This window comes from Trachurus japonicus, chromosome 24 (assembly GCF_045865225.1).
Source record: "Trachurus japonicus isolate A0001 chromosome 24, Traja_1.0".
NCBI lineage: Eukaryota > Metazoa > Chordata > Actinopteri > Carangiformes > Carangidae > Trachurus > Trachurus japonicus.
In genome coordinates this window covers 21,194,320-21,212,920 of record NC_140930.1, presented here as the reverse complement: position 1 = coordinate 21,212,920, position 18,601 = coordinate 21,194,320, and positions in this window count along the sequence as shown.

Below are 18,601 nucleotides of genomic sequence, written 5' to 3'. Positions count from 1 at the left end.
CAAAGAGATTCGGTTCGATATAATGTTTGATACAGTTGTGATATGAGAGTTTCTTCCCAGATCAAGTTTATTACCTCAATACCATTCTGCTTTACTCTCTGTATCAATTTGAGGGATGTAGCCTATATTTGGTTAATTTTTACTGGGCAAACCAATAAATCATATTTGAAAGGTACAGTCTAGAGGAAATAAATGGTAGAAATGAAATCCAGCTTAATCATATGGGCTAGTCTTGTGTGGTGGCACCTCTGCAGTTTGGTCGTTTGCTATGTTATAATAATAATAACTTTATATAGCACCTTTAAAAACACAAGTTTACAAAGTGCTTCACAAAACAACTTAAAAGAGACAAGTCACAGATGTTTTGTTGTGCACAGGACATTTCTGGGTGAAGAGTCTGTGTTTTCTAGTCTCCAGCCAGTGCTCACAAAGCTCAGGTGTAGGAGGAGTACTGTACTAGCCCTGCTAGCTCTGTCCCGGATGCTAACCGCTACCGCTAACTAGCGGGTAGCATCCGCGGCTACCACCGCTTCCCAGCTCACTACAACCAGTGCCACAACCACGGCCCTCCTCCTAGTTACAGCCGCTGACGGCCGAGTATTGACCCGCCGCTTCACTCGGACTGTTTACTTTTCTTGGCGGCTCTGACTACAGCTGCTGCTGCTGCTGCTGCTGTTACCTGTCAGGGGCAGGAGGCTGCGCACGGCTTCCGCGGTGGTGCATTCAGGTTGCCTCGGAAAATGAAATGATCGATTAAACCATGGAATTTACCGATGTAGAAGGCTAGAAGAGATGCATCGCAAATTCAACCATACATTATGTCCGATGTACCCTGAATCTACCGGTGCAGTCGCATCGCATACGTTTATATCGGACCACCGATATGAATCGGTGAATCTCCACATCCCTACTGAACACACATTAAAATGTGTGTAGTCGGTAGTCAGATTGTGATTACCCTGTGTATACTGTTTATATTAATTTCTTCTTTAAAACTGGATGACTTTGTTGACAATCTATATCACTGTCTGACAGCCTATTACTTGTTATTTTTCTGTTGTCAACATATTCAGGTATCTCAGCAATTACTATTGTGGATATGATGACATATACAGTACATTTTCACTTTTACCTCCTGTGAAAACTGCAGCTTTGTTTTTCCTGTATTTTTCAAACTCTTTTCATTCCCTTGTATCACAGCATGAAATGTTTGTTGTCAGAGCAGCAGCTCATGGGATTCTCAGAATACATTATTGAGTTACTCAATGTAAACCTCACTTGAACTTAACTGCGGCAGAATCTGAGCGTCAGACTCGAGCCACAGTCACAAACCCACAGGAATGTTGTCAAGAGAAAAGAATACATTGCTAATTAATTGCACATTACAGTGGCTCAGAGTCAGATTCCACCATCACAGCTCAAATGTTTTCCATTATAGTTGGAGAATGTGTTGATGACTTTCTCTCAGGACGAGATGAAGTGGAAACATCCCTGCTGGCTTGGATGCTCCCCAGCTTTGTCATTCAGCATCTCACCTCGCTGTCCCTGTCACCAGCACGGTATAGGAACAAGTGATGTAGGCTTTGGTGAACTAGTTGCAGAGGAAACCAGAGCTTCACACCTGTTAGAGATATTCAGAGTAATAGAGAACTGAAAGCACATTTGTGAAAGCTGTTTCTGCCATAGCTGCTGGAAGGAATATTTGTAACTGCCAAGAAAAGCTTGGGATCAGTGTGGAGTTTTCTCAAGACCTATAATGAACCTTTGGAGAACCATTATCTACTTGACTTTGCAGTGGTCATCCTGCCTTTGTGCAATGTTAGGTATACTGTTCAATACACACTTTATAGGAGCAAGAAGAATCTCCGTCCCATGAACAAAACCAAGTCAGAGGTGCGGAGCAGTAGTTCCTCTGCCAGGAAGAGAAGTGGACGACCTCACTGCAGCTCTTCAAACACCAGAGCTCATGAAGAAAACAGGTTTTCTGAGTCACATAATCATCATAATAGCTACATGTGGAGCTGCTTCCAGATCTGGCACCGGCCTCCATCTAATAAGTCTTTTTGTATTAACTGAAGACTCCAAATTAAAAGAGGTTTCCTATTCCTCCGGGTTTATCAGGGTGTTTTCTTGAAACTGAATCTCATAATGCCTGCTATTGTGAGCTCACCTTAAATAGTTAGTTCACCCAAATTATACAAATGAAAAATTCCCCTCACTTCTCACGGTATCGAGCCATTATTAGTAGTTTTACCAACTCTACTAAACTAAACAGCAGAAACACAGCCACGTACAGGAACAATTTTGGTCTCTACATCAAATTTCTTTCTTCATGACACATGTACAGGCGATGCATTTTTATAGAACTCATCTGTGTGAGTTTTTCTAGCATTAAAGTTCTTCAGCCCATTTTTGGATTAGCTGGGAGTTTGGTGGAGTCACGCACTGCCATGATGGCGATGGTGGAGTAGCTTACTCTGAGTTTACTCCTCTCCTGTAACCAGTGGGCGACATTGCAATTAGGCTACTTCCATATCGGGCTGTGTGTGTAGGTAATTGGTAATGGTCTGTATTTATATAGCGCTTTACTATACCTGAACGATACCCAAAGCGCTTTTACAGTACATTGCATTCACCCATTCACACACTGATGGTGGAAGCTGCCATGCAAGGCGCGAACCACGACCCATCAGGAGCAGGTAAGGTGTCTTGCCCAAGGACACTACGGCAGCCACTGGGACAGAACGGGATTCGAACGCCAACCCTCTGATCATTGGACGACCCGCTCTACCACCTGAGCCACTGCCGCCTAGGTACTTAAAGCAGAAGTAAGCGATCCGGTCGTTTTGGCTAATGCTGCGTTCCAGGCAGGCTTTTGAAATCGTAAATTACAGCTTCAAGTCACAACTTACGACTTTGTAGCGTTCCAGGCAACCCACTCGTGTTTTTCCGAACTGTTTTACCTGTGAAAGTCACTATAACGGCCACTCGTAACTTCCGACCGGTGAACTCGTACCAGATCGAACTGGTACGACTTCACGGTCGGAAAAATACGAGTTTCCTTGAACGCACCATAACAGTCCTCGTCCCTACGTCGCCACATTCACGGCGTCCCTTGGCTGCACACACAGCCCTGCATGCCGTTCTCTCTCCTCATTGGATAAAAACTGTAGGATACGATAAATGTTTTCTCCTCGGCTCAGAGCAGAGCAGAGTGACTGACAGACCCGTGTTTCGGTCCAAACACTCTATGTAAGTGATTGCTGTCGGAAGATATAACTATTTAAGACTTATATTAACACAAATATATCACTTACTTCTGCTTTAAGGAAAAATGACTTGGATATGTGGCATACACACGTTTGATAAATGAGGGCCACTGTGATCAGCCATTTCATTGGCTATTGGTTTTTCATGGGCCAAACTAACATTATTATATTGGCCTTTAAAAAATCAGTTGACCTGTAGTCACAATTACAATCACTTTGTTGAATGGTCATGGATATTTGAAAATAAGCTGCTACTTTCATGTGGGAATTGGACTCTCCTGTGTAATATCTCCATGTTTTGTTGACCAGTCCATCCACCACAACCTCCTCCTGAAATGTGATTCTCTGTGTAAAACATACCCACTATTTTGTCCTGTCAAAATCATTATGACCACTAGGTGTTGCCTAACAACAAAATGAATCCAAATATGCTGACTAGTCCTATACTAACTAGCTGCACACGACTTATGTCTACGATCTTTACTGGAGGACATCATTGATCTACCATTTGATTGGCTCACAGCATTACATCTAAATTTGCATTTGAAAAGACACTGCTACATCTTCAGCTAAACAAAGTCCATATGAAAGCCTTGTGTCTTTTCTGGGTGTTGGCTAAAATCTTTAAGACAGAGTAAACCAAACAGAGTATATCTCCATGGTTATTTACCGCAGTGTATTAGCATGCAACATTTGCCAATTAGCACTAAACACAAAACAGAGAAGAGGCTGATTTGTTCTGCAGATTTTTGGTCGTAATCTATGTCCTCAACAATTTACCACTCATCACTTATCGCCTACAGCAACGCCGCCGTCAGCCTTGTTCATGGTCAGATGGTGCTGAACAGACCCGCACCAGACCACCATGATTTGTGGTTTAGTTGAGTGGCTAAGTCTGCAGGAGATTGTGCTACTTGTACTAGATCCACACTGCAAATCACACAGCACTAAAGTATAAGGTGGAGTGAATTACAGGTTTCTTGAGTAGGCCTTGTGTGTGCAAGGAGACAGTCATGATGCATACTTTGCCCTGCCCTGTCATTACTAACAACACTGTGAAACCCCGGTGACAAGCTAATGACCAGTGCCAAAGAATGAGTCACTCTCTGGCTGGCAGTCTGTATCCTGGGCTGGACGGCTGATGACCAGCCCCGATGGCCAAAGTGTCGCAGAGAGGTTACATCGGACCAGAGCCTTTAAACTCTGCCAGAGCTTCTGCTCTCCTCTTGAGCCCAAGATCATCTGCTCCTATGGCAGCTTGCTGCTACAGTATGATGACACTGAGTCTGCAACTCATGATTATTATCATCAGCAAGTTCAGTTTACTTCAGATGCAAGAGGATTCATGTAAGTTTGCCATTTTGTGCATCATTATTTTGTTTTCCATATTTCAGATTTGCACTCAGCATTTCTATTGTGGCAGTTGTGAAGATGCCTTTTGCAAACACGTCTTGTTGCCCATGATTTCTCTCATTTCCCTTGTGCAGCTAAAGCAAAAAAAGAAAAGAAAATTCAGTGATCTTAAATAAATATGTTTCAGGATACTATATATCCAAGATAGGTTTTAGTTTCTCCATCCTGCCAACATTTTGTACAGTCTGATGAGTACATCTAAATATCCATGTGTGTTTCCCTGAAACCTGGAAATCTGGAATGTGCGCATTACATTTTGCCTTTAATGTTTCTTTCAAATAGAACTCTGTATGTCTGGTGTTATCTTCTATATTCAAGTTTCTACAATGCAGATATGATGTTTAACTGTGACTCATATGATTTTCATTTGAGCCAAGATTAGATGGGGGATATCATTTTCAAAGACACCTACAAAATGATGACGTTTGGCTTTTTTTTCTGATCTTATGTCTTCATTTTCATTTTCTCTTGTTGTTTTCATGTACAGTCAAAACCAGGAACGCAAAGTCTAATTATTACAAGGAAAGCCTGTCACAAAATTTTCACAATCCAAGACAGTTCTGGAAACGACTGAACCTCGTTCTCAACAGAAATAACAAAAATGTTCTATCCCAGATTCATTTTAATAATGAAACTATCTCTGACCCATCACTTATTCCTCATGCCTTTAATCGTCATTTTTCTTCCATCTGTAATTCCTTTCACTTTGATTCCTATTGGACTGCCAGCCCCTCATTTAGTACCTTCTCTGACCATTCATTTTCCTTTAAAAAGATCTTGCCCAACGATGTTTTTCTTGCTTTACGTCAATTGAGAGATAACACTAGTGCTGGTCCTGATGGCCTTGAAGCTAAATTTGTTAAACTTGCTGCACATGTCCTGATGTATCCCCTTGCTGACCTGTTTAATTTGTCTCTGTCCACCTGTTCAATCCCCTCAATCTGGAAATGTGCCAAGGTCACTCCCGTTTTTAAAGGAGGTGATCCATCTAATGTAAATAATTATCGCCCTATCTCTATTATTTGCACAATTGCAAAAACTTTTGAAAAGCTTATTTTTAACCAGCTGTCGCAGTACTTAAACTCAAATAATATTCTATCACCTTTTCAGTCAGGATTCAGACAAAATTTTTCCACTACCACTGCCTTGTTGAAATTTACAAATGATGTGTTCACCTCCTTTGATAAGGGTAATCTTACTGGTGCAATTTTCATTGATTTATCTAAGGCATTTGATCTGGTTGACCACTATTTGCTACTTGACAAACTCTTTGCAATTGGTCTTGATCAAAATGCTCTTCTCTGGTTTAATGCTTATCTCCATGGTCGTCGTCAATGTGTTGTTTTTCAATGTCATCAGTCTGACTTTTTAACTATCGATAAGGGTGTTCCACAAGGCTCCATACTGGGTCCGCTTCTTTTTTCTGTATTTATTAATGATCTGCCTAAAATTTGCTCCAACTGTCATACCCACTTATATGCCGATGACACTGTCATATACACCTCTAAATCAAATATAGTGCAGATCCAGAACTCTCTACAGTCCGATTTTGATATGGTTCAAGACTGGTTCTGCAAGAACAAACTTGTATTGAACAAAAAGAAGTCATGTAGTATGATTTTTAGTACACGTCATCTTCAATCCCAGTCAGCTGATTTTCATATTTATTTTTCCGATGGATCCCCTGTTGACAAAGTTGACACATTTAAATATCTTGGACTTTGGATTGATCCCGAACTCTCATTTAAACCTCACATTGATTACATTGTTAAAAAAGCATATGGTTCTCTCGCTTCACTTTACCGTTCAATCAACTGTTTCACATTTCATGTCAGAAAAAGGTTAATCACACAACTGATACTACCACTTATTGATTACGTTGATGTTGTTTATCAAAACACCTCTGACACTCACCTTAAATCTCTGACTATATTATTTAATTCCTTATGTAGATTTGTTTTGAGATGTCCTTTTAGAACACATCATTGTCTCATGTTTGATTCTCTGAACTAGCTACAACCCAAATTAAGAAGGCAATCTCATTGGTTCCATTTTCTTTTCAAATGTATTTATTTTAATTGTCCTCCTTATTTAAAAGAACTTATGATTCCATACAACTCCCCATACCCACTTAGACGTACTAACTTCCCTTATTTCTTTGTTCCTAGACTCTCTAAAGAGGTTGGTAAAAGGTCATTCATTCTTACCCTGAGGTTTCTCCGATTTTTCCCTGTTAAAAGGGTTTTGCCTTGCCTTGCCTTGCCTTGCCTTGCCTTGCCTTGCCTTGCCTTGCCTTGCCAGAATCAAGTATTGTCTGATGGAATCCATCCATGACTGAAACTTGATTCAGACACCCTGAAGTGGGCACCTCCAGTGAAGGAGGCGTGACTGCAAGAACAGCATCACAGACCAAAAGACGACAAACAAAACTGAACATTCAAGATTGGACAACCACACCAAGAACTGCCCACAGAAAGGAATATAAAACCAAAGCAACAGAAACACTCCTCATGATGTAATACATTCACAATTTTCTAGAGTATAAGGCTCAAAGGAGCTCTACTAATCTGAGGAGTTGTTTATAATGGAGAGATATAATGGAGGTCCATGAGTGTTTAGAGCTCAATGTGATGAGTTCACTGTCATCACGGCAGTAGTCTGCAGTATTCTGGGAGACTGAGTCCTAAGGCCTTCCGTGTTGCCATGGAGATTAATTGAGATAGTTGACCTTTTGTTAGTATGTTATTTTACAGTCATAATGCAATCTTTCATCATGGACACAACTCCTAAAGATACTGTGCTTTTATTCTGATATAATTGCCATATCATTATACTGGCAGCTTTAGTGTTGACCGGTGACTCCAGCAGCTCTTTGTCACACTGAGATGGATACAATTTTCTAAGTGATAGAGAGTATAAGAAGCTGTTCATCACAGCCTGCAGTGAGTGAAACAGTGTTGTTGTTGTTACCAGATAAGGGCAGAGGAAAAACAACCAAACTTCAGACGTCATTGGAAAGTTTGCATTTGAACCTTTAGTGTTTGCATGTTTCACTAAAGTCATAACAACAGATTCTTCACACGATTTCTTTATAAAACTGGATCTGGATTACTTGTTACAGTAGGTGTGTTTTCTGTTGCCAGGCAAGTAGACCTTCCAAGCTCACATGAAAACACCTGATGAGAATAAACTGACTGTATCACATTTATTTCTACTGGCATGAAGAAATAGATGTTGACATTTGATAACCAGTGGAGTAAGATCAGAGAAACCAGTGTGCAACAACAAACTGTGAGCAAGAAGAGATTGAAATCTCTGGTACATGCTAGCTCATGTTCAGCATTTATTTATTATTATTTATTATTTAGTTTCTACTTTATATACACCAAAAAGGACAGAGTCAGTGTGAGTGAAGACAAATCCGTCACGCTTCACTAAGGTTTAACATTACATTTTCAAGGATTCCTATCACAGCTGCAGAGGGCTGAACTTAACATTAAGACATAATGGTTGTGCAGTGACACATACAAGTTAATGTTGTTTGAATTCACACATATCACTTGTCTGTGTCTACGTGCATGATTGAATTAAACCATTGCTGAAAGGGGAGCGAATGCTGGATCTTCATTAAACACAAAGTACAGTTGTGTATGTGAGTGTCAGTGCTGGGGAGCTAGATTACAGTCCAGCAGGTCTTATCTCCCACAGCCAGATTCCATTGGCAGGTGGTTCAGGACATTAGCTTTCCATCCCTCTTTACCTCACTGTAAAATAGCCTGAGGTGCATGTTGTGCCTCAGCAACAAAAATCCATGTCACCCCATTATTCACTTGTTTTAACCAGAAGTGATGTTTTTTTTTTTTTTATCACTCCTCTACACAAGCAAATTTTTCTTCATGACCATTGTTTGCAGTGGCTGCACACATATCTGCAGCCACTTTTCCACTGGTCAAAAACCAGTGAAACACCGGGCCTTTGTCAGCAATGGATAAGGCTGTAAGATGTGGGAATTTATCAGCTGTAGCCAGGGTGTATTATAATCTTTTGTATTCTAAATGCAACAATGGACAAAGCTTAGCAACACAGGTAGGCTATGTAAACTGTTGACGCTAATCTTGCCTATGTACAAAATGCAAATCTAACAAAATGCTCTTCTAACCACTTATCACTCCTAACAGTGCCCTCTGTGCTTTGAAGGTGGTGTTCAGTGGGTTTAATAGCTATATTTCACAGACAACAACTGTCTACAGCTGGAAACTATGCTGAAGAGAGTGGCAAGAATGAATCAGAACAGTCGAGCTACGGGCCATAAACCAGAAACTACGCATTACACACAGTCATTTGAACAATTGTCCATTGAAAAAGGTGAAAAGGGAATGCTCACTCTACAGCTCAAGTTTGTGTATCTGTGTGAGAGAATGTGCCCGTTAATGGACAGTGTGTTGGATTTATATTATACTCTGCAATGTAAACTGCCAAGCCTGAAAAACTTTTCACTGATAAATGTGCCATGAAGATTAATATTTAATGTGGATGATTTTCCAAAACAGTGGCAAACTGGGGTTAGGGTGAACTCATATATATTTAACAACATCTTTAACCTTACACAGCATATTGGCATCTTGTTGTTATCAGCGTGTACCAGATTGTGCCATAGTGGCCTTTCCTCACTGTCTCAAACAACAGCTTCTCATTGTGCAGATTGCATCTGCTGAAACAGGACAACGGGCAGTTAATCTAACTGTGCCACACAACCTATTATGGTTTGTTTGTGGAACTGCATGCCTCATGTACAGCAAGTTAAACACTGTCAGATGAGAGTTACAAATAGAGCGAGGATTGGCGGTATGACATAAACACATCATGTCAGTCACTCATATCGTGCAGAGATAGTTTTTATGGAACAGTTTCAAGACTGCTGAAAGTCTAAATATTTAGTTTGGGGATAATATTTTTTAACAAGATTTATTAAAATGGACAGTAAGAAGCTGGCTACTCGTGCAAACACAATCATAGTGCATAGTATATTGCAAGCTCTCAAGTACTGCCTGACTTTCCTACCATGTCTGCTCTGATCAGATTCAAATATGGGTTCATTGCGGAGACTAAATCTTTAAAAATGGGCCATAACATTTTTTACAAGTGTTTACAGAGGAATAAGCTTTAACAGGCTCTGGCTGAGCAGGCAGAATTTGTTGTGACCTTCTTGCAATAAGAAACAAAGAAAGCTGTATCATTTAGCACAGATTTAATCAATGCTATATGATCATTTTATGACTATTGTGTATTATGTAATAAGCTGAAGCGTTGGTGTTTCTAGACCCTCTGGAGGCCCCAGGCATGTGCCTAGTGGGGCTCTTGCCTACCCTGTTGCAACGGTTGGTTGATTAGTATTGGCTGAGATGACATGATTCCTTGTTTTTAAAATCAAATTTTTTGCCTATGCTTTAAAGAGCTTTGGTGCTTTTTTTTGGTGCTGCAAGTTCAGCATCAAACACCATTCCTTTACTCTGCAACAGATGGAGATGAAACCAACGTAGTTTAAACTCATATATGACGTAGTTTCCTCTACTTCAGCTATAGCACACTAACCAGATAGCCTTTCTGTATCTTGTCACTTCCGTAGTGAGTCCAAAAAACTCACTCTAGCCTCATCTTCATCTTCATCTGAAGCCATAACAACCCTCTGCTGAACAATGACAGGCTGACATCAGAAACTCTGCAACAATGTTTCCGTCTGTCTAGGAGGAAACAAGTGTGGGGAATGGTCCGGTGTCCTGGAGCAGGTTGAGATGCTGAGATGAAAAGAGCAGATACAGTGCAGCTGACAGCAGGTTGACTTGTTTTCACTGAGAACAGAAGTGTGGAGCTAGAGGTCAGCCACCGTGCGCCAGTTAAACTCAGACAGATCTGGAGAACTATTTCCACAGAAAGTGTGTGTGTGTGTGCGTGTGCTCTCAGAGGTATTAGTGCAACCTCTGAGATCTTGAGCCATGGAAACTTCTTGACTTTGTTACAGGTCTGTTACTAATGTTTAAAACACAGACAGACTTTTAACCTCTTTATCTCTTTCTCATTGTTGGGGGCAAGTTAATCAACAGTCATAATAAGTGAACCCTATTGCTGGTGCATTACAAGATTTTCTATCCTAAAAGTTAAACCATTGATTACAGCCAAATGTGTCCACAATTACCAACTGAGAATTAAGTGGTGTGTGTATGCACATGTGACAGTGGGTGTCTTCTTTGGGATCAGATGTTAAAGCTCCATATTTTATACTTTTAAATGGTGCTTCCAATTTGAAGTCTTGATCCTAATATTGAGGACTTGGGGGATGCCTGAAAGACATTGTGACATCACAAGGTTACAGAAGTCCTGCCAGCTGTTTTTAGGCTCAGTTTCTGAATACAGACTGAATGCATTTCTCTGTTGACTGAGGCTTATCCGTAACCAGTAGAATCTACAGCTGCTTTATAATCAAGAGACGTGGGAATCTATCTTTGGGAACTTTAAGAAATATACAGTAAACATGTTGCAATTATCATAAATATACAGAAGTTACATATAACACTTATATCTATAACCAGTAGCACAGTGAGAACATGTATACATCTTTCAATGTGTTGTCGTGTAACTGGCCAGACTACCACTTCTAACAAGCTCACCCCTCTCTCTGTAATTATAAAGGATGGATGCCAAAATAATCACATTGTAACCAGCAGAGTCAGGCCATGAGCTGGAAACATTTCCCAGACGCCATGAAGCGCAGCCGGGGTAAAATATTGCGTTTGTGGGCCTCCTTTTTTTTAAAGTGTCTTTGATAGAGTTCTGCCAAGCGTAATCTCTGTGTCCTCAGACGACCATATGAAGGACGGGGTAAAACAAAGTTCACTATTCTTATTCTCCTCTCCAAAAACCATCTGAAAACTGCTGTGCTCAGAGGCTCTGCTTGGCATCTGCTGCTCTCTGGTTTTCTAGTTTGGCAGGCCACTCGTAGACGTGGCTGCTGAAAACCATGACACAGGCAGATTTGCAAATTCTCGACACACGGAACCTTCCAGGAGTCCCATCTGATGATTTTACATTACGCACAGAAGGCTTTGAAGAGACATTTCCCATGACGTTGCTTTGGGCTTCTGTGGTAATGTGACTGACAGATTCAAATTCCATTTGGTCCATTGATGTTTCCTCTCCTTCACAAAGCTTAGTTCTGTCACAGCTTGACTCAAAGTGTAACATATAGGTTTTATTAGGACGTGAAGCAGCTTTGAGGCGAGTACAGGCTACTGGACATTAGTATTGAGTCACAAAGCCAGAATGAAAACATGATACAGGGTTTTGAGTTACAATACCTCAACAATTTATTGTGTGTGCACCATAGTTAAGTTAATTGTGCTTAAAAACCACGGTTTCAGCCATGCTGTAGTTTGTGATGACAGTTTGTTAAGTTTGTGGTACAGCTGGAATAAAAACAAAAAGAGATCCTGAATAAACCCATCCACTCAAGGAGACAAGTCGTAGTTCAGTGTATAATTCCTTGACATCTTTAAGTTTTGGTTATTTACACGGGGCTATGCAATAGTCAGAGTTGAGGTTAGCTCAGCACCGTAACAACCAGTCTGATTAACCTGTTGATGCTAGCCCCCTCGCTAAGGTAAGCCCAGCACCTAACAAAACCTACATGACAGTGGTGGGTCAAATTCACACTGATCCTGTGCTGTGTACCTGAGGTCTGCTCAGCTTTAAAAATGTAAAACTGACCCAGAGGATTCATAACTGTTTTTCCAGGAATTGAACTGGAATCTTTCATTAGAAAAAGACCTCAGCCTGAATCAACTGAACAGCCACTTAAACTGAACCTGAATAAAAAGATGAATGATATTTCATGCTCAGATCCATCTGGTCATTTCTTGGCCACCAAAAACACACATTGACAAAAAGGTCTGCAGTCAAAATCAGTTTTCCAGGACAGCTGCCTACAACAAAGACGATGTGCCCATCCTCTGTCTATTCACCATTTTTCTTTTACTTTTTAGTTTAGGGATGTAATCTGAGCTCTGTTTTTCCCTTAGCAAATTCTATTTTGGATGGTACAGACCATTTAACACAAGTTAACTGTAGTTTCTGACTAAATGAATGCCTTCATGGCTGAGATGCAGCTGTGAGCCCACAGCTGGTCTGAGGTCATGTGACCTGAAAACCTACCAGCACAGTATCATGGCACGGATTGCTCCCTTTCCTCATGACTGTTACCATGTTGGATTCTAACACTGCTAAATGAATAAAGATTATTATATTATTGATCTATAGCAAACCAGTTAACCAACTGTATACAGTTTCTAATTTTCAGTGTTGCAGTTTTAGTTTGGGCAGTCTTTTGTTTAGGCATTTAAAGGTCCTATAAAGTAGGATTAGGGATCGCTGGCTCTGTCTGTGAAAGTATAAAAGTACCCAGATAGCACACATACGTCGTGCCGACGTATTCCCGACGCATCAAGTTCCGTCGCCAAGACGTCGCATGGAGAGCGTTTGCTCATTGGCAAGATATCGCCGAGACGTCGGCCTTTGATCGAGCTCGACCACTGGCCGACGTCTCGGCGATCAATAAAAGCAGGAGCGGGAGCGCCAGGCGCTCCATATATTTAGCCTATAAATAATTCATACGACCTTTATTCATTTAGGTCGGGCCTTTTGAACTAGGTAGCCTACAATATTCTACAATCCTACGTAATAAATAAATAAATTATAATCCCTGTGTGCTGCATGTACAATTAAGAGGCAAAAGTCAAGTTAAAAAAAAACTTTATTCATGCTTCACTCAGGTTAGGCTACAAAACAGCATAAATTCAATCAATAAAACCGTCATCAATAGATTATAACTTGTGAGTCCTCTTCATCAGCATCTCACTCCTTGAAGGCTCCGCTGGCCCCTGACGAATCAAATGGCATTAGCCCCCCCCCCCCCCCCCCCCCCCCTCCTCATTTCATCTGCAGAGGCTGAGAACTGCGGTGAGGAAGAAAAAGAGGAGAAGCCAGAACAGCAGAGTCACGGAGTGTCTACACGTACAAAGTGTGTGTTAACGATTAGAAATGACTGAAGAGGGACAGGTTTTATGGATATGACGTGCTCAAATAAATCAATAACAAAGTCATTCAAAAAACACACTTTTGCGTGTCTGGTTAGCGCAAGCACAATGATCTACTATGAGTAATATGCAAACCGCAGTATTTAAATGAGGGTTTTGCGCGTAACCGTTTCCGCCATGGAGAGTGTGGACAGAGAGCTGGATGGATGCAAACGCAGAATAAAAATTTGATCCAACGCATTAATAGAGAGAGGGACAAATAAACATATTGTGGAGCTGCAGCATAAGAAACGTAGTTTATAATAAAACCTCAGCAAAGGGTGAGCTGCTCTGATCAGTGTTGAGCAGCAGCTGCAGGTAACTGGGAGACCTGCTGTCATTCATTGAGCTGGAGCTGCGCGCTATGGCACAGAGCTCAGGTGTGGGACACTCAGGCCACTCGGATCTAAACGCGCTGACCAGATGGATCAGACGGAATGAAAGCGGTGACGTCTCTCAGCCCCGGTCCTAGAGCTGACCAGCCAGGTACTGGAGGAGAGGAGAGGAGAGGAGAGGAGAGGAGAGGAGCGCACTGGACGAGAGAGATGCGGCGTGCGTAACGGCGCTTAAATTACTTTGATCGCATGATCAACAAAGCTATTTAACCATCTGAACACAACTACTGGCTCATCATTCATCACATGTAACAGCTTGGCCTGATGGTTTTATATCGCAAAGCAGCAGAGGACAACGATATCGCTGCTTTCCTGTGCGCACTGCGCAGCTCTCAATTTAAAGGGCAAGACGGCGTGGTTTGGCCTTTAACTCGTTAATTATTCCATTAGTCCAGTTTCTCCGCGAGCCGGTGCAGGTGTCTCAACGCATCACCTGACGGCGATTTTTACAAATGTATTGACTGATCGATAACATGTTAGAAGCTATAGACTATAACAAAAACAAAAAATGCATCAAATTTTTGGGTATGCCAGCTTCCTCTGTGGGTGGCACTGGCACACTCGTGGCTACGCCATCTCAGCTGCCGACAGCTGTTGCTGTTACTGTTTTTAACAAAGACAAAAACAGCGCTTGATTACTGAAAGGCAAAGCCCGTGTGGCGCTGGCAGCGGCCACAAATAAGGACGCACTCACACGGGCCAGTTGTTCCGTGCTGAAGCCCGAATGCCCCCTCCTCTGTCCCCCGCTGGCCCGCACTCACACCACCTCCAACCCAAGCTGCTCAAGCACGGTTACCTCCGTTGATATAGAGGGATTAATTGTTTACCAACACGGTGGATGTGCGCTTTAACCTGACTGCAGAAAGCCTTTTAACACCAGCGGTGATGAGGCGCTGACAACAATATAGGTGGTTGTGTCCACACACCCGTACTGGTTTATGTGACTTAAGGTGACATTTCGGAGCAGGAGGGAGTGGGAGCGTGGATGCGAGCCAAATTTCCTTCAACCATGCACGGAAAAGGGGAATGATAGGAAAGGTTTTTCTAATTTAATGAGAAACGATGCAGGTCAGCAATGCATGACAATAAACATGTGGTTCATTTGTCCCCTCAAGTTACATAAACCAACACAGCGTGGACACACACAACTCCGCTGACGCCGGTGATGTGTAGAAAAAGTGTTTCCATTACACTTTTGCGATACAAGTTTGTACCGATACGTCTCAAAAACTAAAAACTTATTTGCGATAGGCCTATTTGAGAGTTTTTTCGAAATGTAGGTGTTTCCATTACCAGTTTTTAATTTTGATATTTAGGTTTTGCGCATTTCAAGGGGTAATGGAAACGCACCTAGTGACAGTTTCCTCATCACTAAACTTGAACCACCATCCTCCCTCACTCACGTCGTGACGACAGGACAAAGCCTTTTGGACATAGGCTACCTACCTTATATTGTAGCCGATATGCTGTGTTTTCCTCTCTGTAGGCTATGCCTCTCGTTTCAGTTTTTGCCCCGGTCAATCATCTGGTGCGCATCCGCTGTTTATCAGGTGCTTGCTCACTCGCTCACTGCTCTGCATAATAAAAAGGAAAAAACACGCCGCGGTCCGGCAGAGAATTGGTAAAGAATTAAGGAGTGCTGGAGTAAACAATGTGTCTTATTTAGTGACCAGTGAGATGACAAGTCTTCGTGGTTGCTGCTCTGTGCAGTGTCCGGTCTTGTCACAAATCACTGACAAATCAACCTGATTAAATCTCAGCAACAATCACACTCTCAAGCCCTTTCCCTCTGCCATCGTGTAAAACTTCACTTCCCTGCCTGCCACTTCTTTCTGTAATTTTGATAAGCATACACATTTGTTTTTACCAGTTTCAATTGTCTCAACAGTTAACCAGAGTAGCCTAATATCATTGTCAAGTCAGCTGCCAATCTGCAGGGACAGCGCGTGTCATAAGCGCGAGGACAAAAATGTAGCCTACAGCGTCTGCTATCTATGTAACCATGGTGAGCTCCAGAGACCGAGTCTCCCTCCTTCACTCATCCGCACACCAGCGCCTTGTGCCCGGGCAGCAGGCCGGCCAGCCCCCCCTCTAGTTCTGGAGCTTTTTTTTTTTTTTTTTTTGCTTTGACAACGGCTTACCGGTCCCGTCACTTCTACCTTTTTCCAGCCAGATAACGTCCAATAGAGGGAAAAAAATAGGACTTAACATTTTATTGGTGTCGGCTGTAACCGTTATGTTAGGATGACTAACGTTAAGTTAAACTAACGTTAACGCCAAATACAGTTATAAATAAGCTGGCACCTGTGCTGGTAGCCTATTATTTCGACCGCGTTGTACCACGCCACTCACCGGAAACCTTTAACTTTTACAAAATAAACGAAATAGGCCTAACTTTTCTTTTTTTTTGGCAATATATCCCAAGTAACTTACCTGAAACGCACTCCGTCGACGTCTCTGGACCAAACTGACAGGAGGTCCCGTCGTCTGTGGGCAGGTCTGCGGCCGACTTAAAGCCGACGCACCAGAGACGTTTGATGAGCTGGCACAAATGAGTATTAAATTTGAAGATATTCGCCCATGGGCCGATGCTTGACAGATGTTATAAATTATAGGGCCGACGTCCAACCTCAGGCCGACGTCGGCCAGACGTACGTGTGCTATCTGGGTACTTGTCTGCACAGTGATGCTCAAAGCCTGTATTCAGAAATTGAGCCTAAATTGAGCTCTTTTCAGGTCCTCTGTACTTTTATACAGATGACAAGCCATGAACCAAGCCCCGCCCACGAGGACACACCGTCCAACCCTGATACCTGCTGTATTTTATTTAGATCAATCAAATCCTGATGTTACTAGAGATTCAGAGAGAAGCCTGAGAGAGGTATGGTTAATGGTACCTTTCTTCCATAATCTCTTGTCCCACAGTCTCCTGTCCCACTGTACATTTTCTCATACCTTCATTATTTAGTTTCTGTGCTGATATATTTCACATTCAGAAAATATATTACACTAAATACCAACAAAGCAAACTGTGGGCTACTATCATATATCCTATTATACGGGGTCAGCCCTATGTTCCCTCGGCCCAATGATCCCACAGCCCTATGTTCCCTAATTTCTAAGACATTTTCTTTCACAGAAAATTTTGAAAATTAGGCCCTATGTTCCCACAGCCCTATGTTCCCTCAGCCCTATGTTCCCACAGCCCTATGCTCCCTCAGCCCTATGTTCCCTCAGGTTTATGTTGCCTCATTTCTAAGATTTTTCTTATTTCTAAGAATTTTCTCAAAATGAAACTCTAAGTCAAGTCATTTTTATTTTAAAGGGATGATTCGGAGTAATTTCAACCTAGGGTCCTTTGCACCATGACCTATAAACTTTCTAATGCTTTGTTTACTACTACTAACACTATTTGTACTACTGTAGAAGTTTGTTGTCTAAATTGCACTAACTCATGGAGGTGAGTTTAATTTCGGTATAAGGGTTCGTCACTCAACCCTATGTTGGAGTAGCGGTGTTGGAAGGGGTCAGCCCAGGGCCCTATATGTTCCAAGATTTAGCTAAAAGCTACATTACATCTGTAGTCAACTGCTACTGGATAATAGGTTGGGTGTAATTGACTACCAAATTGGGAGAAATGGGGATAAAATCTCATGCAAATTGATCATAAAGGAAATGTGGGAAAGAAAAAAAAACCTTAGAAATGAGGGAACAAAGGGCTGAGGGAACACAGGGCTGAGGGAACATAGGGCTGTGGGAACATAGGGCTGTGGGAACATAGGCACGCTCCCCTATATACTATCTGAGTGCAAAAGGCTCAGGAAAAGATAAGTTTTTTGTGAGTGAGGGGAGAAGTGGCTGCATTTTGAATTACCATAGCCTATATTTTTTTAGATGTGCTTCATATTTGATGTTTACAGTGAGTAAACATGCAGAGAATCTGCGTCCTGCTCAAGGACACTCAACATTTGGCCGCATCTGGGTTTTAACTAGTGACCTTTTCATGACAGTACAGTCACCCCCACTGCTAGGCGAAGCTGCCATCACAGCTGTGGACAGGAAAGGGCTGTGTCTGTCTCTGTCCTGTCAAAACCTGCTGCACAGGATCTAGTTTACAAGGTCTGAGTGGATCAGAGTGACAGCTATTCCAGTTCTGAATCATATTCATTCAACAAACCTGTCAGCCCTTAATACTTAACCCTCAGATCCTGTTAAAAATCACTAACGTTGTCCTGATAGGCACAAAAAATGTACCATTTTTCAAACACACACCACGTCAAAGTAAAAATAAGTATTACAATATTTTTTTTTGTTGCTTAGGGTTAGTTGTCTTCTAATGAATGATGTGTAATTTCATCAATATTTTTTATAATTTAACCCTTTCATGGCCTGTTTTATT